A 23824-nucleotide genomic window follows, 5' to 3' on the forward strand; every position below is an offset into this window, starting at 1 on the left:
TCCATGCTGCCTAATGTTTTCCTAACGTCACACTCGTCACGTACTTCACTTTTATGTCATAATCATTTCTGAGAGGTAAAGAAATTGCATGACAACATGCAGAGCTAGTGGCGTCAAAATTAACACACATACTTTATGTGACTCAAAAGCCGAACGAGTTACTTTCCTACGTTGTTTTAGATGTGCAAGTGCCAGTCAAAACTCGTGGTGTCGGCACTCTGCCGACCATTTCGCTAGTTAACACCGGTCTTGTTGTGTGTGTTTCAAGCTCAAGAGCATCTCCAAGCAAAAAATGGTCAACAGCAACATTCAGACGGTTTCGTACTGCTCAATTGGTACATGAAAACGGTATGTTTCTTTTTCAGAACTGGAAAAACAAGAGCGTGACAGCATTCGAACCTGTAATCTTCAGATCCGAAGTCCGACGCCTTATCCATTAGGCCACACGGTCAATGACGACCAACTACAACATGTATACGACTCATCCCGAAACGCTCACACCCCTGAGGATTTGTGTTTTCGTTCTACACATCCGCTGCCCCTTGCTCTTTCCCACCCATTCGTTACATTCAACCTCTTACGAGACCGACCAAATATAGACTGAGAAACAAGACCACACACTTTGTGCATTCGGAATCGAAGGCAGGGCGTCCCTCGCCGCATTTGCTACGATGGCCATTTGCTACTTCTGCAGAAGCGGCGGCGGCGACGACGACGACGACGACGACGACGACCGCGAGAGGCTCTGAGATATGTGAGAAATACATCTATAAAATGTAATTCAGACTGCCTCGTCCCACCTTATGCTGTACCGCTTTGGCAAATGCTTTATCTGCGCCATTCGCCTTAATCACATCTGAGAGTAATTCTTAAAAAAACGCCTGTCGCTAATTGTTCGTCATCACAGATACTGTTTGCTATACGGCCACGACGAGCTACCGATTTCCAAAATTCATCTTTCTCCTGTGAGGATGGAACTTACGACACCTGGTTTATTAGAGTAGTGCTCTACCACTGAGCTAAAGAGGCGCGGCCTAGCGGTACTCTTGCGTACTTCGGCCTTACGGTCGCCTGCATCATCAGACTTCTGCTGACAACACTTCATATTAGCTTCTAATATTTGCAGATATGGCGACCCATTACTGCTTGGCTACACATCTGACACGTAACCGATATGCTCTCCAAACAACAACACTTGCATTTCAGAACATGTCTTTCACACATGTCTACAAAATCTCCTTCACCTTCAAATACAGTTTCATTGCGACTGACAGAGACGGAGGCAAAGTTTAAAGTTGCTATTTCAATTACATCTCGTTAATCAGAAAAACGGTAATTTACATCTGCAGCGGAACAAAATTCCGTTACGCCCAGCGTGTGGCTCGAACCCACGACCCTGGGATTAAGAGTCTGACGCTCTACCGACTGAGCTAGCAGGCTACCTCGGCGAATACCTGCCGGGTAGCACGTCACACAATACTCGTTTGGGTTGGGTGGTCCCATACAGAATCTCTCCATGCTGCCTAATGTTTTCCTAACGTCACACTCGTCACGTACTTCACTTTTATGTCATAATCATTTCTGAGAGGTAAAGAAATTGCATGACAACATGCAGAGCTAGTGGCGTCAAAATTAACACACATACTTTATGTGACTCAAAAGCCGAACGAGTTACTTTCCTACGTTGTTTTAGATGTGCAAGTGCCAGTCAAAACTCGTGGTGTCGGCACTCTGCCGACCATTTCGCTAGTTAACACCGGTCTTGTTGTGTGTGTTTCAAGCTCAAGAGCATCTCCAAGCAAAAAATGGTCAACAGCAACATTCAGACGGTTTCGTACTGCTCAATTGGTACATGAAAACGGTATGTTTCTTTTTCAGAACTGGAAAAACAAGAGCGTGACAGCATTCGAACCTGTAATCTTCAGATCCGAAGTCCGACGCCTTATCCATTAGGCCACACGGTCAATGACGACCAACTACAACATGTATACGACTCATCCCGAAACGCTCACACCCCTGAGGATTTGTGTTTTCGTTCTACACATCCGCTGCCCCTTGCTCTTTCCCACCCATTCGTTACATTCAACCTCTTACGAGACCGACCAAATATAGACTGAGAAACAAGACCACACACTTTGTGCATTCGGAATCGAAGGCAGGGCGTCCCTCGCCGCATTTGCTACGATGGCCATTTGCTACTTCTGCAGAAGCGGCGGCGGCGACGACGACGACGACGACGACGACGACCGCGAGAGGCTCTGAGATATGTGAGAAATACATCTATAAAATGTAATTCAGACTGCCTCGTCCCACCTTATGCTGTACCGCTTTGGCAAATGCTTTATCTGCGCCATTCGCCTTAATCACATCTGAGAGTAATTCTTAAAAAAACGCCTGTCGCTAATTGTTCGTCATCACAGATACTGTTTGCTATACGGCCACGACGAGCTACCGATTTCCAAAATTCATCTTTCTCCTGTGAGGATGGAACTTACGACACCTGGTTTATTAGAGCAGTGCTCTACCACTGAGCTAAAGAGGCGCGGCCTAGCGGTACTCTTGCGTACTTCGGCCTTAGGGTCGCCTGCATCATCAGACTTCTGCTGACAACACTTCATATTAGCTTCTAATATTTGCAGATATGGCGACCCATTACTGCTTGGCTACACATCTGACACTTAACCGATATGCTCTCCAAACAACAACACTTGCATTTCAGAACATGTCTTTCACACATGTCTACAAAATCTCCTTCACCTTCAAATACAGTTTCATTGCGACTGACAGAGACGGAGGCAAAGTTTAAAGTTGCTATTTCAATTACATCTCGTTAATCAGAAAAACGGTAATTTACATCTGCAGCGGAACAAAATTCCGTTACGCCCAGCGTGTGGCTCGAACCCATGACCCTGGAATTAAGAGTCTGACGCTCTACCGACTGAGCTAGCCGGCTACCTCGGCGAATACCTGCCGGGTAGCACGTCACACAATACTCGTTTGGGTTGGGTGGTCCCATACAGAATCTCTCCATGCTGCCTAATGTTTTCCTAACGTCACACTCGTCACGTACTTCACTTTTATGTCATAATCATTTCTGAGAGGTAAAGAAATTGCATGACAACATGCAGAGCTAGTGGCGTCAAAATTAGCACACATACTTTATGTGACTCAAAAGCCGAACGAGTTACTTTCCTACGTTGTTTTAGATGTGCAAGTGCCAGTCAAAACTCGTGGTGTCGGCACTCTGCCGACCATTTCGCTAGTTAACACCGGTCTTGTTGTGTGTGTTTCAAGCTCAAGAGCATCTTCAAGCAAAAAATGGTCAACAGCAACATTCAGACGGTTTCGTACTGCTCAATTGGTACATGAAAACGGTATGTTTCTTTTTCAGAACTGGAAAAACAAGAGTGTGACAGCATTCGAACCTGTAATCTTCAGATCCGAAGTCCGACGCCATATCCATTAGGCCACACGGTCAATGACGACCAATTATAACATGTATACGACTCATCCCGAAACGCTCACACCCCTGAGGATTTGTGTTTTCGTTCTACACATCCGCTGCCCCTTGCTCTTTCCCACCCATTCGTTACATTCAACCTCTTACGAGACCGACCAAATATAGACTGAGAAACAAGACCACACACTTTGTGCATTCGGAATCGAAGGCAGGGCGTCCCTCGCCGCATTTGCTACGATGGCCATTTGCTACTTCTGCAGAAGCAGCGGCGGCGACGACGACGACGACGACGACGACGACGACGACCGCGAGAGGCTCTGAGATATGTGAGAAATACATCTATAAAATGTAATTCAGACTGCCTCGTCCCACCTTATGCTGTACCGCTTTGGCAAATGCTTTATCTGCGCCATCCGCCTTAATCACGTCTGAGAGTAATTCTTAAAAAAACGCCTGTCGCTAATTGTTCGTCATCACAGATACTGTTTGCTATACGGCCACGACGCGCAACTGATTTCCAAAATTCATCTTTCTCCTGTGAGGATGGAACTTACGACACCTGGTTTATTAGAGCAGTGCTCTACCACTGAGCTAAAGAGGCGCGGCCTAGCGGTACTCTTGCGTACTTCGGCCTTACGGTCGCCTGCATCATCAGACTTTTGCTGACAACACTTCATATTAGCTTCTAATGTTTGCAGATATGGCGACCCATTGCTGCTTGGCTACACATCTGACACGTAACCGATATGCTCTCCAAATAACAACACTTGCATTTCAGAACATGTCTTTCACACATGTCTACAAAATCTCCTTCACCTTCAAATACAGTTTCATTGCGACTGACAGAGACTGAGGCAAAGTTTAAAGTTGCTATTTCCATTACATCTCGTTAATCAGAAAAACGGTAATTTACATCTGCAGCGGAACAAAATTCCGTTACGCCCAGCGTGTGGCTCGAACCCACGACCCTGGGATTAAGAGTCTGACGCTCTACCGACTGAGCTAGCCGGCTACCTCGGTGAATGCCTGCAGGGTAGCACGTCACACAATACTCGTTTGGGTTGGGTGGTCCCATACAGAATCTCTCCATGCTGCCTAATGTTTTCCTAACGTCACACTCGTCACGTACTTCACTTTTATGTCATAATCATTTCTGAGAGGTAAAGAAATTGCATGACAACATGCAAAGCTAGTGGCGTCAAAATTAACACACATACTTTATGTGACTCAAAAGCCGAACGAGTTACTTTCCTACGTTGCTTTAGATGTGCAAGTGCCAGTCAAAACTCGTGGTGTCGGCACTCTGCCGACCATTTCGCTAGTTAACAACGGTCTTGTTGTGTGTGTTTCAAGCTCAAGAGCATCTCCAAGCAAAAAATGGTCAACAGCAACATTCAGACGGTTTCGTACTGCTCAATTGGTACATGAAAACGGTATGTTTCTTTTTCAGAACTGGAAAAACAAGAGCGTGACAGCATTCGAACCTGTAATCTTCAGATCCGAAGTCCGACGCCTTATCCATTAGGCCACACAGTCAATAACGACCTACTACAACATGTATACGACTCATCGCGAAACGCTCACACCCCTGAGGATTTGTGTTTTCGTTCTACACATCCGCTGCCCCTTGCTCTTTCCCACCCATTCGTTACATTCAACCTCTTACGAGACCGACCAAATATAGACTGAGAAACAAGACCACACACTTTGTGCATTCGGAATCGAAGGCAGGGCGTCCCTCGCCGCATTTGCTACGATGGCCATTTGCTACTTCTGCAGAAGCAGCGGCGGCGACGACGACGACGACGACGACCGCGAGAGGCTCTGAGATATGTGAGAAATACATCTATAAAATGTAATTCAGACTGCCTCGTCCCACCTTATGCTGTACCGCTTTGGCAAATGCTTTATCTGCGCCATTCGCCTTAATCACATCTGAGAGTAATTCTTAAAAAAACGCCTGTCGCTAATTGTTCGTCATCACAGATACTGTTTGCTATACGGCCACGACGCGCTACTGATTTCCAAAATTCATCTTTCTCCTGTGAGGATGGAACTTATGACACCTGGTTTATTAGAGCAGTGCTCTACCACTGAGCTAAAGAGGCGCGGCCTAGCGGTACTCTTGCGTACTTCGGCCTTACGGTCGCCTGCATCATCAGACTTCTGCTGACAACACTTCATATTAGCTTCTAATATTTGCAGATATGGCGACCCATTACTGCTTGGCTACACATCTGACACGTAACCGATATGCTCTCCAAACAACAACACTTGCATTTCAGAACATGTCTTTCACACATGTCTACAAAATCTCCTTCACCTTCAAATACAGTTTCATTGCGACTGACAGAGACGGAGGCAAAGTTTAAAGTTGCTATTTCAATTACATCTCGTTAATCAGAAAAACGGTAATTTACATCTGCAGCGGAACAAAATTCCGTTACGCCCAGCGTGTGGCTCGAACCCACGACCCTGGGATTAAGAGTCTGACGCTCTACCGACTGAGCTAGCCGGCTACCTCGGCGAATACCTGCCGGGTAGCACGTCACACAATACTTGTTTGGGTTGGGTGGTCCCATACAGAATCTCTCCATGCTGCCTAATGTTTTCCTAACGTCACACTCGTCACGTACTTCACTTTTATGTCATAATCATTTCTGAGAGGTAAAGAAATTGCATGACAACATGCAGAGCTAGTGGCGTCAATATTAACACACATACTTTATGTGACTCAAAAGCCGAACGAGTTACTTTCCTACGTTGTTTTAGATGTGCAAGTGCCAGTCAAAACTCGTGGTGTCGGCACTCTGCCGACCATTTCGCTAGTTAACACCGGTCTTGTTGTGTGTGTTTCCAGCTCAAGAGTATCTCCAAGCAAAAAATGGTCAACAGCAACATTCAGACGGTTTCGTACTGCTCAATTGGTACATGAAAACGGTATGTTTCTTTTTCAGAACTGGAAAAACAAGAGCGTGACAGCATTCGAACCTGTAATCTTCAGATCCGAAGTCCGACGCCATATCCATTAGGCCACACGGTCAATGACGACCAATTATAACATGTATACGACTCATCCCGAAACGCTCACACCCCTGAGGATTTGTGTTTTCGTTCTACACATCCGCTGCCCCTTGCTCTTTCCCACCCATTCGTTACATTCAACCTCTTACGAGACCGACCAAATATAGACTGAGAAACAAGACCACACACTTTGTGCATTCGGAATCGAAGGCAGGGCGTCCCTCGCCGCATTTGCTACGATGGCCATTTGCTACTTCTGCAGAAGCAGCGGCGGCGACGACGACGACGACGACGACGACGACGACGACGACGACCGCGAGAGGCTCTGAGATATGTGAGAAATACATCTATAAAATGTAATTCAGACTGCCTCGTCCCACCTTATGCTGTACCGCTTTGGCAAATGCTTTATCTGCGCCATCCGCCTTAATCACGTCTGAGAGTAATTCTTAAAAAAACGCCTGTCGCTAATTGTTCGTCATCACAGATACTGTTTGCTATACGGCCACGACGCGCAACTGATTTCCAAAATTCATCTTTCTCCTGTGAGGATGGAACTTACGACACCTGGTTTATTAGAGCAGTGCTCTACCACTGAGCTAAAGAGGCGCGGCCTAGCGGTACTCTTGCGTACTTCGGCCTTACGGTCGCCTGCATCATCAGACTTTTGCTGACAACACTTCATATTAGCTTCTAATGTTTGCAGATATGGCGACCCATTGCTGCTTGGCTACACATCTGACAAGTAACCGATATGCTCTCCAAATAACAACACTTGCATTTCAGAACATGTCTTTCACACATGTCTACAAAATCTCCTTCACCTTCAAATACAGTTTCATTGCGACTGACAGAGACTGAGGCAAAGTTTAAAGTTGCTATTTCCATTACATCTCGTTAATCAGAAAAACGGTAATTTACATCTGCAGCGGAACAAAATTCCGTTACGCCCAGCGTGTGGCTCGAACCCACGACCCTGGGATTAAGAGTCTGACGCTCTACCGACTGAGCTAGCCGGCTACCTCGGTGAATGCCTGCAGGGTAGCACGTCACACAATACTCGTTTGGGTTGGGTGGTCCCATACAGAATCTCTCCATGCTGCCTAATGTTTTCCTAACGTCACACTCGTCACGTACTTCACTTTTATGTCATAATCATTTCTGAGAGGTAAAGAAATTGCATGACAACATGCAAAGCTAGTGGCGTCAAAATTAACACACATACTTTATGTGACTCAAAAGCCGAACGAGTTACTTTCCTACGTTGTTTTAGATGTGCAAGTGCCAGTCAAAACTCGTGGTGTCGGCACTCTGCCGACCATTTCGCTAGTTAACACCGGTCTTGTTGTGTGTGTTTCAAGCTCAAGAGCATCTCCAAGCAAAAAATGGTCAACAGCAACATTCAGACGGTTTCGTACTGCTCAATTGGTACATGAAAACGGTATGTTTCTTTTTCAGAACTGGAAAAACAAGAGCGTGACAGCATTCGAACCTGTAATCTTCAGATCCGAAGTCCGACGCCTTATCCATTAGGCCACACAGTCAATAACGACCTACTACAACATGTATACGACTCATCGCGAAACGCTCACACCCCTGAGGATTTGTGTTTTCGTTCTACACAACCGCTGCCCCTTGCTCTTTCCCACCCATTCGTTACATTCAACCTCTTACGAGACCGACCAAATATAGACTGAGAAACAAGACCACACACTTTGTGCATTCGGAATCGAAGGCAGGGCGTCCCTCGCCGCATTTGCTACGATGGCCATTTGCTACTTCTGCAGAAGCAGCGGCGGCGACGACGACGACGACGACGACCGCGAGAGGCTCTGAGATATGTGAGAAATACATCTATAAAATGTAATTCAGACTGCCTCGTCCCACCTTATGCTGTACCGCTTTGGCAAATGCTTTATCTGCGCCATTCGCCTTAATCACATCTGAGAGTAATTCTTAAAAAAACGCCTGTCGCTAATTGTTCGTCATCACAGATACTGTTTGCTATACGGCCACGACGCGCTACTGATTTCCAAAATTCATCTTTCTCCTGTGAGGATGGAACTTATGACACCTGGTTTATTAGAGCAGTGCTCTACCACTGAGCTAAAGAGGCGCGGCCTAGCGGTACTCTTGCGTACTTCGGCCTTACGGTCGCCTGCATCATCAGACTTCTGCTGACAACACTTCATATTAGCTTCTAATATTTGCAGATATGGCGACCCATTACTGCTTGGCTACACATCTGACACGTAACCGATATGCTCTCCAAACAACAACACTTGCATTTCAGAACATGTCTTTCACACATGTCTACAAAATCTCCTTCACCTTCAAATACAGTTTCATTGCGACTGACAGAGACGGAGGCAAAGTTTAAAGTTGCTATTTCAATTACATCTCGTTAATCAGAAAAACGGTAATTTACATCTGCAGCGGAACAAAATTCCGTTACGCCCAGCGTGTGGCTCGAACCCACGACCCTGGGATTAAGAGTCTGACGCTCTACCGACTGAGCTAGCCGGCTACCTCGGCGAATACCTGCCGGGTAGCACGTCACACAATACTTGTTTGGGTTGGGTGGTCCCATACAGAATCTCTCCATGCTGCCTAATGTTTTCCTAACGTCACACTCGTCACGTACTTCACTTTTATGTCATAATCATTTCTGAGAGGTAAAGAAATTGCATGACAACATGCAGAGCTAGTGGCGTCAATATTAACACACATACTTTATGTGACTCAAAAGCCGAACGAGTTACTTTCCTACGTTGTTTTAGATGTGCAAGTGCCAGTCAAAACTCGTGGTGTCGGCACTCTGCCGACCATTTCGCTAGTTAACACCGGTCTTGTTGTGTGTGTTTCCAGCTCAAGAGTATCTCCAAGCAAAAAATGGTCAACAGCAACATTCAGACGGTTTCGTACTGCTCAATTGGTACATGAAAACGGTATGTTTCTTTTTCAGAACTGGAAAAACAAGAGCGTGACAGCATTCGAACCTGTAATCTTCAGATCCGAAGTCCGACGCCATATCCATTAGGCCACACGGTCAATGACGACCAATTATAACATGTATACGACTCATCCCGAAACGCTCACACCCCTGAGGATTTGTGTTTTCGTTCTACACATCCGCTGCCCCTTGCTCTTTCCCACCCATTCGTTACATTCAACCTCTTACGAGACCGACCAAATATAGACTGAGAAACAAGACCACACACTTTGTGCATTCGGAATCGAAGGCAGGGCGTCCCTCGCCGCATTTGCTACGATGGCCATTTGCTACTTCTGCAGAAGCAGCGGCGGCGACGACGACGACGACGACGACGACGACGACGACGACCGCGAGAGGCTCTGAGATATGTGAGAAATACATCTATAAAATGTAATTCAGACTGCCTCGTCCCACCTTATGCTGTACCGCTTTGGCAAATGCTTTATCTGCGCCATCCGCCTTAATCACGTCTGAGAGTAATTCTTAAAAAAACGCCTGTCGCTAATTGTTCGTCATCACAGATACTGTTTGCTATACGGCCACGACGCGCAACTGATTTCCAAAATTCATCTTTCTCCTGTGAGGATGGAACTTACGACACCTGGTTTATTAGAGCAGTGCTCTACCACTGAGCTAAAGAGGCGCGGCCTAGCGGTACTCTTGCGTACTTCGGCCTTACGGTCGCCTGCATCATCAGACTTTTGCTGACAACACTTCATATTAGCTTCTAATGTTTGCAGATATGGCGACCCATTGCTGCTTGGCTACACATCTGACAAGTAACCGATATGCTCTCCAAATAACAACACTTGCATTTCAGAACATGTCTTTCACACATGTCTACAAAATCTCCTTCACCTTCAAATACAGTTTCATTGCGACTGACAGAGACTGAGGCAAAGTTTAAAGTTGCTATTTCCATTACATCTCGTTAATCAGAAAAACGGTAATTTACATCTGCAGCGGAACAAAATTCCGTTACGCCCAGCGTGTGGCTCGAACCCACGACCCTGGGATTAAGAGTCTGACGCTCTACCGACTGAGCTAGCCGGCTACCTCGGTGAATGCCTGCAGGGTAGCACGTCACACAATACTCGTTTGGGTTGGGTGGTCCCATACAGAATCTCTCCATGCTGCCTAATGTTTTCCTAACGTCACACTCGTCACGTACTTCACTTTTATGTCATAATCATTTCTGAGAGGTAAAGAAATTGCATGACAACATGCAAAGCTAGTGGCGTCAAAATTAACACACATACTTTATGTGACTCAAAAGCCGAACGAGTTACTTTCCTACGTTGTTTTAGATGTGCAAGTGCCAGTCAAAACTCGTGGTGTCGGCACTCTGCCGACCATTTCGCTAGTTAACACCGGTCTTGTTGTGTGTGTTTCAAGCTCAAGAGCATCTCCAAGCAAAAAATGGTCAACAGCAACATTCAGACGGTTTCGTACTGCTCAATTGGTACATGAAAACGGTATGTTTCTTTTTCAGAACTGGAAAAACAAGAGCGTGACAGCATTCGAACCTGTAATCTTCAGATCCGAAGTCCGACGCCTTATCCATTAGGCCACACAGTCAATAACGACCTACTACAACATGTATACGACTCATCGCGAAACGCTCACACCCCTGAGGATTTGTGTTTTCGTTCTACACAACCGCTGCCCCTTGCTCTTTCCCACCCATTCGTTACATTCAACCTCTTACGAGACCGACCAAATATAGACTGAGAAACAAGACCACACACTTTGTGCATTCGGAATCGAAGGCAGGGCGTCCCTCGCCGCATTTGCTACGATGGCCATTTGCTACTTCTGCAGAAGCAGCGGCGGCGACGACGACGACGACGACGACCGCGAGAGGCTCTGAGATATGTGAGAAATACATCTATAAAATGTAATTCAGACTGCCTCGTCCCACCTTATGCTGTACCGCTTTGGCAAATGCTTTATCTGCGCCATTCGCCTTAATCACATCTGAGAGTAATTCTTAAAAAAACGCCTGTCGCTAATTGTTCGTCATCACAGATACTGTTTGCTATACGGCCACGACGCGCTACTGATTTCCAAAATTCATCTTTCTCCTGTGAGGATGGAACTTATGACACCTGGTTTATTAGAGCAGTGCTCTACCACTGAGCTAAAGAGGCGCGGCCTAGCGGTACTCTTGCGTACTTCGGCCTTACGGTCGCCTGCATCATCAGACTTCTGCTGACAACACTTCATATTAGCTTCTAATATTTGCAGATATGGCGACCCATTACTGCTTGGCTACACATCTGACACGTAACCGATATGCTCTCCAAACAACAACACTTGCATTTCAGAACATGTCTTTCACACATGTCTACAAAATCTCCTTCACCTTCAAATACAGTTTCATTGCGACTGACAGAGACGGAGGCAAAGTTTAAAGTTGCTATTTCAATTACATCTCGTTAATCAGAAAAACGGTAATTTACATCTGCAGCGGAACAAAATTCCGTTACGCCCAGCGTGTGGCTCGAACCCACGACCCTGGGATTAAGAGTCTGACGCTCTACCGACTGAGCTAGCCGGCTACCTCGGCGAATACCTGCCGGGTAGCACGTCACACCATACTTGTTTGGGTTGGGTGGTCCCATACAGAATCTCTCCATGCTGCCTAATGTTTTCCTAACGTCACACTCGTCACGTACTTCACTTTTATGTCATAATCATTTCTGAGAGGTAAAGAAATTGCATGACAACATGCAGAGCTAGTGGCGTCAAAATTAACACACATACTTTATGTGACTCAAAAGCCGAACGAGTTACTTTCCTACGTTGTTTTAGATGTGCAAGTGCCAGTCAAAACTCGTGGTGTCGGCACTCTGCCGACCATTTCGCTAGTTAACACCGGTCTTGTTGTGTGTGTTTCCAGCTCAAGAGTATCTCCAAGCAAAAAATGGTCAACAGCAACATTCAGACGGTTTCGTACTGCTCAATTGGTACATGAAAACGGTATGTTTCTTTTTCAGAACTGGAAAAACAAGAGCGTGACAGCATTCGAACCTGTAATCTTCAGATCCGAAGTCCGACGCCATATCCATTAGGCCACACGGTCAATGACGACCAATTATAACATGTATACGACTCATCCCGAAACGCTCACACCCCTGAGGATTTGTGTTTTCGTTCTACACATCCGCTGCCCCTTGCTCTTTCCCACCCATTCGTTACATTCAACCTCTTACGAGACCGACCAAATATAGACTGAGAAACAAGACCACACACTTTGTGCATTCGGAATCGAAGGCAGGGCGTCCCTCGCCGCATTTGCTACGATGGCCATTTGCTACTTCTGCAGAAGCAGCGGCGGCGACGACGACGACGACGACGACGACGACGACGACGACGACGACCGCGAGAGGCTCTGAGATATGTGAGAAATACATCTATAAAATGTAATTCAGACTGCCTCGTCCCACCTTATGCTGTACCGCTTTGGCAAATGCTTTATCTGCGCCATCCGCCTTAATCACGTCTGAGAGTAATTCTTAAAAAAACGCCTGTCGCTAATTGTTCGTCATCACAGATACTGTTTGCTATACGGCCACGACGCGCAACTGATTTCCAAAATTCATCTTTCTCCTGTGAGGATGGAACTTACGACACCTGGTTTATTAGAGCAGTGCTCTACCACTGAGCTAAAGAGGCGCGGCCTAGCGGTACTCTTGCGTACTTCGGCCTTACGGTCGCCTGCATCATCAGACTTTTGCTGACAACACTTCATATTAGCTTCTAATGTTTGCAGATATGGCGACCCATTGCTGCTTGGCTACACATCTGACACGTAACCGATATGCTCTCCAAATAACAACACTTGCATTTCAGAACATGTCTTTCACACATGTCTACAAAATCTCCTTCACCTTCAAATACAGTTTCATTGCGACTGACAGAGACTGAGGCAAAGTTTAAAGTTGCTATTTCCATTACATCTCGTTAATCAGAAAAACGGTAATTTACATCTGCAGCGGAACAAAATTCCGTTACGCCCAGCGTGTGGCTCGAACCCACGACCCTGGGATTAAGAGTCTGACGCTCTACCGACTGAGCTAGCCGGCTACCTCGGTGAATGCCTGCAGGGTAGCACGTCACACAATACTCGTTTGGGTTGGGTGGTCCCATACAGAATCTCTCCATGCTGCCTAATGTTTTCCTAACGTCACACTCGTCACGTACTTCACTTTTATGTCATAATCATTTCTGAGAGGTAAAGAAATTGCATGACAACATGCAAAGCTAGTGGCGTCAAAATTAACACACATACTTTATGTGACTCAAAAGCCGAACGAGTTACTTTCCTACGTTGTTTTAGATGTGCAAGTGCCAGTCAAAACTCGTGGTGTCGGCACTCTGCCGACCATTTCGCTAGTTAACACCGGTCTTGTTGTGTGTGTTTCAAGCTCAAGAGCATCTCCAAGCAAAAAATGGTCAACAGCAACATTCAGACGGTTTCGTACTGCTCAATTGGTACATGAAAACGGTATGTTTCTTTTTCAGAACTGGAAAAACAAGAGCGTGACAGCATTCGAACCTGTAATCTTCAGATCCGAAGTCCGACGCCTTATCCATTAGGCCACACAGTCAATAACGACCTACTACAACATGTATACGACTCATCGCGAAACGCTCACACCCCTGAGGATTTGTGTTTTCGTTCTACACATCCGCTGCCCCTTGCTCTTTCCCACCCATTCGTTACATTCAACCTCTTACGAGACCGACCAAATATAGACTGAGAAACAAGACCACACACTTTGTGCATTCGGAATCGAAGGCAGGGCGTCCCTCGCCGCATTTGCTACGATGGCCATTTGCTACTTCTGCAGAAGCAGCGGCGGCGACGACGACGACGACGACGACCGCGAGAGGCTCTGAGATATGTGAGAAATACATCTATAAAATGTAATTCAGACTGCCTCGTCCCACCTTATGCTGTACCGCTTTGGCAAATGCTTTATCTGCGCCATTCGCCTTAATCACATCTGAGAGTAATTCTTAAAAAAACGCCTGTCGCTAATTGTTCGTCATCACAGATACTGTTTGCTATACGGCCACGACGCGCTACTGATTTCCAAAATTCATCTTTCTCCTGTGAGGATGGAACTTATGACACCTGGTTTATTAGAGCAGTGCTCTACCACTGAGCTAAAGAGGCGCGGCCTAGCGGTACTCTTGCGTACTTCGGCCTTACGGTCGCCTGCATCATCAGACTTCTGCTGACAACACTTCATATTAGCTTCTAATATTTGCAGATATGGCGACCCATTACTGCTTGGCTACACATCTGACACGTAACCGATATGCTCTCCAAACAACAACACTTGCATTTCAGAACATGTCTTTCACACATGTCTACAAAATCTCCTTCACCTTCAAATACAGTTTCATTGCGACTGACAGAGACGGAGGCAAAGTTTAAAGTTGCTATTTCAATTACATCTCGTTAATCAGAAAAACGGTAATTTACATCTGCAGCGGAACAAAATTCCGTTACGCCCAGCGTGTGGCTCGAACCCACGACCCTGGGATTAAGAGTCTGACGCTCTACCGACTGAGCTAGCCGGCTACCTCGGCGAATACCTGCCGGGTAGCACGTCACACAATACTTGTTTGGGTTGGGTGGTCCCATACAGAATCTCTCCATGCTGCCTAATGTTTTCCTAACGTCACACTCGTCACGTACTTCACTTTTATGTCATAATCATTTCTGAGAGGTAAAGAAATTGCATGACAACATGCAGAGCTAGTGGCGTCAAAATTAACACACATACTTTATGTGACTCAAAAGCCGAACGAGTTACTTTCCTACGTTGTTTTAGATGTGCAAGTGCCAGTCAAAACTCGTGGTGTCGGCACTCTGCCGACCATTTCGCTAGTTAACACCGGTCTTGTTGTGTGTGTTTCCAGCTCAAGAGTATCTCCAAGCAAAAAATGGTCAACAGCAACATTCAGACGGTTTCGTACTGCTCAATTGGTTCATGAAAACGGTATGTTTCTTTTTCAGAACTGGAAAAACAAGAGCATGACAGCATTCGAACCTGTAATCTTCAGATCCGAAGTCCGACGCCTTATCCATTAGGCCACACGGTCAATGACGACCAACTATAACATGTATACGACTCATCCCGAAACGCTCACACCCCTGAGGATTTGTGTTTTCGTTCTACACATCCGCTGCCCCTTGCTCTTTCCCACCCATTCGTTACATTCAACCTCTTACGAGACCGACCAAATATAGACTGAGAAACAAGACCACACACTTTGTGCATTCGGAATCGAAGGCAGGGCGTCGCTCGCCGCATTTGCAACGATGGCCATTTGCTACTTCTGCAGAAGCAGCGGCGGCGACGACGACGACGACGACGACGACGACGACGACGACCGCGAGAGGCTCTGAGATATGTGAGAAATACATCTATAAAATGTAATTCAGACTGCCTCGTCCCACCTTACGCTGTACCGCTTTGGCAAATGCTTTATCTGCGCCATTCGCCTTAATCACATCTGAGAGTAATACTTAAAAAAACGCCTGTCGCTAATTGTTCGTCATCACAGATACTGTTTGCTATACGGCCACGACGCGCAACTGATTTCCAAAATTCGTCTTTCTCCTGTGAGGATGGAACTTACGACACCTGGTTTATTAGAGCAGTGCTCTACCACTGAGCTAAAGAGGCGCGGCCTAGCGGTACTCTTGCGTACTTCGGCCTTACGGTCGCCTGCATCATCAGACTTCTGCTGACAACACTTCATATTAGCTTCTAATATTTGCAGATATGGCGACCCATTACTGCTTGGCTACACATCTGACACGTAACCGATATGCTCTCCAAACAACAACACTTGCATTTCAGAACATGTCTTTCACACATGTCTACAAAATCACCTTCACCTTCAAATACAGTTTCATTGCAACTGACAGAGACGGAGGCAAAGTTTAAAGTTGCTATTTCCATTACATCTCGTTAATCAGAAAAACGGTAATTTACATCTGCAGCGGAACAAAATTCCGTTACGCCCAGCGTGTGGCTCGAACCCACGACCCTGGGTTTAAGAGTCTGACGCTCTACCGACTGAGCTAGCCGGCTACCTCGGTGAATACCTGCCGGGTAGCACGTCACACAATACTCGTTTGGGTTGGGTGGTCCCATACAGAATCTCTCCATGCTGCCTAATGTTTTCCTAACGTCACACTCGTCACGTACTTCACTTTTATGTCATAATCATTTCTGAGAGGTAAAGAAATTGCATGACAACATGCAGAGCTAGTGGCGTCAAAATTAACACACATACTTTATGTGACTCAAAAGCCGAACGAGTTACTTTCCTACGTTGTTTTAGATGTGCAAGTGCCAGTCAAAACTCGTGGTGTCGGCACTCTGCCGACCATTTCGCTAGTTAACACCGGTCTTGTTGTGTGTGTTTCAAGCTCAAGAGCATCTCCAAGCAAAAAATGGTCAACAGCAACATTCAGACGGTTTCGTACTGCTCAATTGCTACATGAAAACGGTATGTTTCTTTTTCAGAACTGGAAAAACAAGAGCGTGACAGCATTCGAACCTGTAATCTTCAGATCCGAAGTCCGACGCCTTATCCATTAGGCCACACGGTCAATGACGACCAACTACAACATGTATACGACTCATCCCGAAACGCTCACACCCCTGAGGATTTGTGTTTTCGTTCTACACATCCGCTGCCCCTTGCTCTTTCCCACCCATTCGTTACATTCAACCTCTTACGAGACCGACCAAATATAGACTGAGAAACAAGACCACACACTTTGTGCATTCGGAATCGAAGGCAGGGCGTCCCTCGCCGCATTTGCTACGATGGCCATTTGCTACTTCTGCAGAAGCAGCGGCGGCGACGACGACGACGACGACGACGACCGCGAGAGGCTCTGAGATATGTGAGAAATACATCTATAAAATGTAATTCAGACTGCCTCGTCCCACCTTATGCTGTACCGCTTTGGCAAATGCTTTATCTGCGCCATTCGCCTTAATCACGTCTGAGAGTAATTCTTAAAAAAACGCCTGTCGCTAATTGTTCGTCATCACAGATACTGTTTGCTATACGGCCACGACGCGCAACTGATTTCCAAAATTCATCTTTCTCCTGTGAGGATGGAACTTACGACACCTGGTTTATTAGAACAGTGCTCTACCACTGAGCTAAAGAGGCGCGGCCTAGCGGTACTCTTGCGTACTTCGGCCTTACGGTCGCCTGCATCATCAGACTTCTGCTGACAACACTTCATATTAGCTTCTAATATTTGCAGATATGGCGACCCATTGCTGCTTGGCTACACATCTGACACGTAACCGATATGCTCTCCAAACAACAACACTTGCATTTCAGAACATGTCTTTCACACATGTCTACAAAATCTCCTTCACCTTCAAATACAGTTTCATTGCGACTGACAGAGACGGAGGCAAAGTTTAAAGTTGCTATTTCCATTACATCTCGTTAATCAGAAAAACGGTAATTTACATCTGCAGCGGAACAAAATTCCGTTACGCCCAGCGTGTGGCTCGAACCCACGACCCTGGGATTAAGAGTCTGACGCTCTACCGACTGAGCTAGCCGGCTACCTCGGTGAATGCCTGCAGGGTAGCACGTCACACAATACTCGTTTGGGTTGGGTGGTCCCATACAGAATCTCTCCATGCTACCTAATGTTTTCCTAACGTCACACTCGTCACGTACTTCACTTTTATGTCATAATCATTTCTGAGAGGTAAAGAAATTGCATGACAACATGCAGAGCTAGTGGCGTCAAAATTAACACACATACTTTATGTGACTCAAAAGCCGAACGAGTTACTTTCCTACGTTGTTTTAGATGTGCAAGTGCCAGTCAAAACTCGTGGTGTCGGCACTCTGCCGACCATTTCGCTAGTTAACACCGGTGTTGTTGTGTGTGTTTCAAGCTCAAGAGCATCTCCAAGCAAAAAATGGTCAACAGCAACATTCAGACGGTTTTGTACTGCTCAATTGGTACATGAAAACGGTATGTTTCTTTTTCAGAACTGGAAAAACAAGAGCGTGACAGCATTCGAACCTGTAATCTTCAGATCCGAAGTCCGACGCCTTATCCATTAGGCCACACGGTCAATGACGACCAACTATAACATGTATACGACTCATCCCGAAACGCTCACACCCCTGAGGATTTGTGTTTTCGTTCTACACATCCGCTGCCCCTTGCTCTTTCCCACCCATTCGTTACATTCAACCTCTTACGAGACCGACCAAATATAGACTGAGAAACAAGACCACACACTTTGTGCATTCGGAATCGAAGGCAGGGCGTCGCTCGCCGCATTTGCAACGATGGCCATTTGCTACTTCTGCAGAAGCAGCGGCGGCGACGACGACGACGACGACGACGACGACGACGACGACGACCGCGAGAGGCTCTGAGATATGTGAGAAATACATCTATAAAATGTAATTCAGACTGCCTCGTCCCACCTTACGCTGTACCGCTTTGGCAAATGCTTTATCTGCGCCATTCGCCTTAATCACATCTGAGAGTAATACTTAAAAAAACGCCTGTCGCTAATTGTTCGTCATCACAGATACTGTTTGCTATACGGCCACGACGCGCAACTGATTTCCAAAATTCGTCTTTCTCCTGTGAGGATGGAACTTACGACACCTGGTTTATTAGAGCAGTGCTCTACCACTGAGCTAAAGAGGCGCGGCCTAGCGGTACTCTTGCGTACTTCGGCCTTACGGTCGCCTGCATCATCAGACTTCTGCTGACAACACTTCATATTAGCTTCTAATATTTGCAGATATGGCGACCCATTACTGCTTGGCTACACATCTGACACGTAACCGATATGCTCTCCAAACAACAACACTTGCATTTCAGAACATGTCTTTCACACATGTCTACAAAATCACCTTCACCTTCAAATACAGTTTCATTGCAACTGACAGAGACGGAGGCAAAGTTTAAAGTTGCTATTTCCATTACATCTCGTTAATCAGAAAAACGGTAATTTACATCTGCAGCGGAACAAAATTCCGTTACGCCCAGCGTGTGGCTCGAACCCACGACCCTGGGTTTAAGAGTCTGACGCTCTACCGACTGAGCTAGCCGGCTACCTCGGTGAATACCTGCCGGGTAGCACGTCACACAATACTCGTTTGGGTTGGGTGGTCCCATACAGAATCTCTCCATGCTGCCTAATGTTTTCCTAACGTCACACTCGTCACGTACTTCACTTTTATGTCATAATCATTTCTGAGAGGTAAAGAAATTGCATGACAACATGCAGAGCTAGTGGCGTCAAAATTAACACACATACTTTATGTGACTCAAAAGCCGAACGAGTTACTTTCCTACGTTGTTTTAGATGTGCAAGTGCCAGTCAAAACTCGTGGTGTCGGCACTCTGCCGACCATTTCGCTAGTTAACACCGGTCTTGTTGTGTGTGTTTCAAGCTCAAGAGCATCTCCAAGCAAAAAATGGTCAACAGCAACATTCAGACGGTTTCGTACTGCTCAATTGCTACATGAAAACGGTATGTTTCTTTTTCAGAACTGGAAAAACAAGAGCGTGACAGCATTCGAACCTGTAATCTTCAGATCCGAAGTCCGACGCCTTATCCATTAGGCCACACGGTCAATGACGACCAACTACAACATGTATACGACTCATCCCGAAACGCTCACACCCCTGAGGATTTGTGTTTTCGTTCTACACATCCGCTGCCCCTTGCTCTTTCCCACCCATTCGTTACATTCAACCTCTTACGAGACCGACCAAATATAGACTGAGAAACAAGACCACACACTTTGTGCATTCGGAATCGAAGGCAGGGCGTCCCTCGCCGCATTTGCTACGATGGCCATTTGCTACTTCTGCAGAAGCAGCGGCGGCGACGACGACGACGACGACGACGACCGCGAGAGGCTCTGAGATATGTGAGAAATACATCTATAAAATGTAATTCAGACTGCCTCGTCCCACCTTATGCTGTACCGCTTTGGCAAATGCTTTATCTGCGCCATTCGCCTTAATCACGTCTGAGAGTAATTCTTAAAAAAACGCCTGTCGCTAATTGTTCGTCATCACAGATACTGTTTGCTATACGGCCACGACGCGCAACTGATTTCCAAAATTCATCTTTCTCCTGTGAGGATGGAACTTACGACACCTGGTTTATTAGAACAGTGCTCTACCACTGAGCTAAAGAGGCGCGGCCTAGCGGTACTCTTGCGTACTTCGGCCTTACGGTCGCCTGCATCATCAGACTTCTGCTGACAACACTTCATATTAGCTTCTAATATTTGCAGATATGGCGACCCATTGCTGCTTGGCTACACATCTGACACGTAACCGATATGCTCTCCAAACAACAACACTTGCATTTCAGAACATGTCTTTCACACATGTCTACAAAATCTCCTTCACCTTCAAATACAGTTTCATTGCGACTGACAGAGACGGAGGCAAAGTTTAAAGTTGCTATTTCCATTACATCTCGTTAATCAGAAAAACGGTAATTTACATCTGCAGCGGAACAAAATTCCGTTACGCCCAGCGTGTGGCTCGAACCCACGACCCTGGGATTAAGAGTCTGACGCTCTACCGACTGAGCTAGCCGGCTACCTCGGTGAATGCCTGCAGGGTAGCACGTCACACAATACTCGTTTGGGTTGGGTGGTCCCATACAGAATCTCTCCATGCTACCTAATGTTTTCCTAACGTCACACTCGTCACGTACTTCACTTTTATGTCATAATCATTTCTGAGAGGTAAAGAAATTGCATGACAACATGCAGAGCTAGTGGCGTCAAAATTAACACACATACTTTATGTGACTCAAAAGCCGAACGAGTTACTTTCCTACGTTGTTTTAGATGTGCAAGTGCCAGTCAAAACTCGTGGTGTCGGCACTCTGCCGACCATTTCGCTAGTTAACACCGGTCTTGTTGTGTGTGTTTCAAGCTCAAGAGCATCTCCAAGCAAAAAATGGTCAACAGCAACATTCAGACGGTTTTGTACTGCTCAATTGGTACATGAAAACGGTATGTTTCTTTTTCAGAACTGGAAAAACAAGAGCGTGACAGCATTCGAACCTGTAATCTTCAGATCCGAAGTCCGACGCCTTATCCATTAGGCCACACGGTCAATAACGACCTACTACAACATGTATACGACTCATCGCGAAACGCTCACACCCCTGAGGATTTGTGTTTTCGTTCTACACATCCGCTGCCCCTTGCTCTTTCCCACCCATTCGTTACATTCAACCTCTTACGAGACCGACCAAATATAGACTGAGAAACAAGACCACACACTTTGTGCATTCGGAATCGAAGGCAGGGCGTCCCTCGCCGCATTTGCTACGATGGCCATTTGCTACTTCTGCAGAAGCAGCGGCGGCGACGACGACGACGACGACGACGACGACAACCGCGAGAGGCTCTGAGATATGTGAGAAATACATCTATAAAATGTAATTCAGACTGCCTCGTCCCACCTTATGCTGTACCGCTTTGGCAAATGCTTTATCTGCGCCATCCGCCTTAATCACGTCTGAGAGTAATTCTTAAAAAAACGCCTGTCGCTAATTGTTCGTCATCACAGATACTGTTTGCTATACGGCCACGACGCGCAACTGATTTCCAAAATTCATCTTTCTCCTGTGAGGATGGAACTTACGACACCTGGTTTATTAGAGCAGTGCTCTACCACTGAGCTAAAGAGGCGCGGCCTAGCGGTACTCTTGCGTACTTCGGCCTTACGGTCGCCTGCATCATCAGACTTCTGCTGACAACACTTCATATTAGCTTCTAATATTTGCAGATATGGCGACCCATTGCTGCTTGGCTACACATCTGACACGTAACCGATATGCTCTCCAAACAACAACACTTGCATTTCAGAACATGTCTTTCACACATGTCTACAAAATCTCCTTCACCTTCAAATACAGTTTCATTGCGACTGACAGAGACGGAGGCAAAGTTTAAAGTTGCTATTTCCATTACATCTCGTTAATCAGAAAAACGGTAATTTACATCTGCAGCGGAACAAAATTCCGTTACGCCCAGCGTGTGGCTCGAACCCACGACCCTGGGATTAAGAGTCTGACGCTCTACCGACTGAGCTAGCCGGCTACCTCGGTGAATGCCTGCAGGGTAGCACGTCACACAATACTCGTTTGGGTTGGGTGGTCCCATACAGAATCTCTCCATGCTGCCTAATGTTTTCCTAACGTCACACTCGTCACGTACTTCACTTTTATGTCATAATCATTTCTGAGAGGTAAAGAAATTGCATGACAACATGCAGAGCTAGTGGCGTCAAAATTAACACACATACTTTATGTGACTCAAAAGCCGAACGAGTTACTTTCCTACGTTGTTTTAGATGTGCAAGTGCCAGTCAAAACTCGTGGTGTCGGCACTCTGCCGACCATTTCGCTAGTTAACACCGGTCTTGTTGTGTGTGTTTCAAGCTCAAGAGCATCTCCAAGCAAAAAATGGTCAACAGCAACATTCAGACGGTTTCGTACTGCTCAATTGGAACATGAAAACGGTATGTTTCTTTTTCAGAACTGGAAAAACAAGAGCGTGACAGCATTCGAACCTGTAATCTTCAGATCCGAAGTCCGACGCCTTATCCATTAGGCCACACGGTCAATAACGACCTACTACAACATGTATACGACTCATCGCGAAACGCTCACACCCCTGAGGATTTGTGTTTTCGTTCTACACATCCGCTGCCCCTTGCTCTTTCCCACCCATTCGTTACATTCAACCTCTTACGAGACCGACCAAATATAGACTGAGAAACAAGACCACACACTTTGTGCATTCGGAATCGAAGGCAGGGCGTCCCTCGCCGCATTTGCTACGATGGCCATTTGCTACTTCTGCAGAAGCAGCGGCGGCGACGACGACGACGACGACGACGACGACGACGACGACGACCGCGAGAGGCTCTGAGATATGTGAGAAATACATCTATAAAATGTAATTCAGACTGCCTCGTCCAACCTTATGCTGTACCGCTTTGGCAAATGCTTTATCTGCGCCATTCGCCTTAATCACATCTGAGAGTAATTCTTAAAAAAACGCCTGTAGCTAATTGTTCGTCATCACAGATACTGTTTGCTATACGGCCACGACGCGCAACTGATTTCCAAAATTCGTCTTTCTCCTGTGAGGATGGAACTTACGACACCTGGTTTATTAGAGCAGTGCTCTACCACTGAGCTAAAGAGGCGCGGCCTAGCGGTACTCTTGCGTACTTCGGCCTTACGGTCGCCTGCATCATC

The sequence above is a fragment of the Schistocerca gregaria genome, unplaced genomic scaffold (assembly GCF_023897955.1).
Source record: "Schistocerca gregaria isolate iqSchGreg1 unplaced genomic scaffold, iqSchGreg1.2 ptg000178l, whole genome shotgun sequence".
Classification (NCBI taxonomy): Eukaryota; Metazoa; Arthropoda; class Insecta; order Orthoptera; family Acrididae; genus Schistocerca; species Schistocerca gregaria.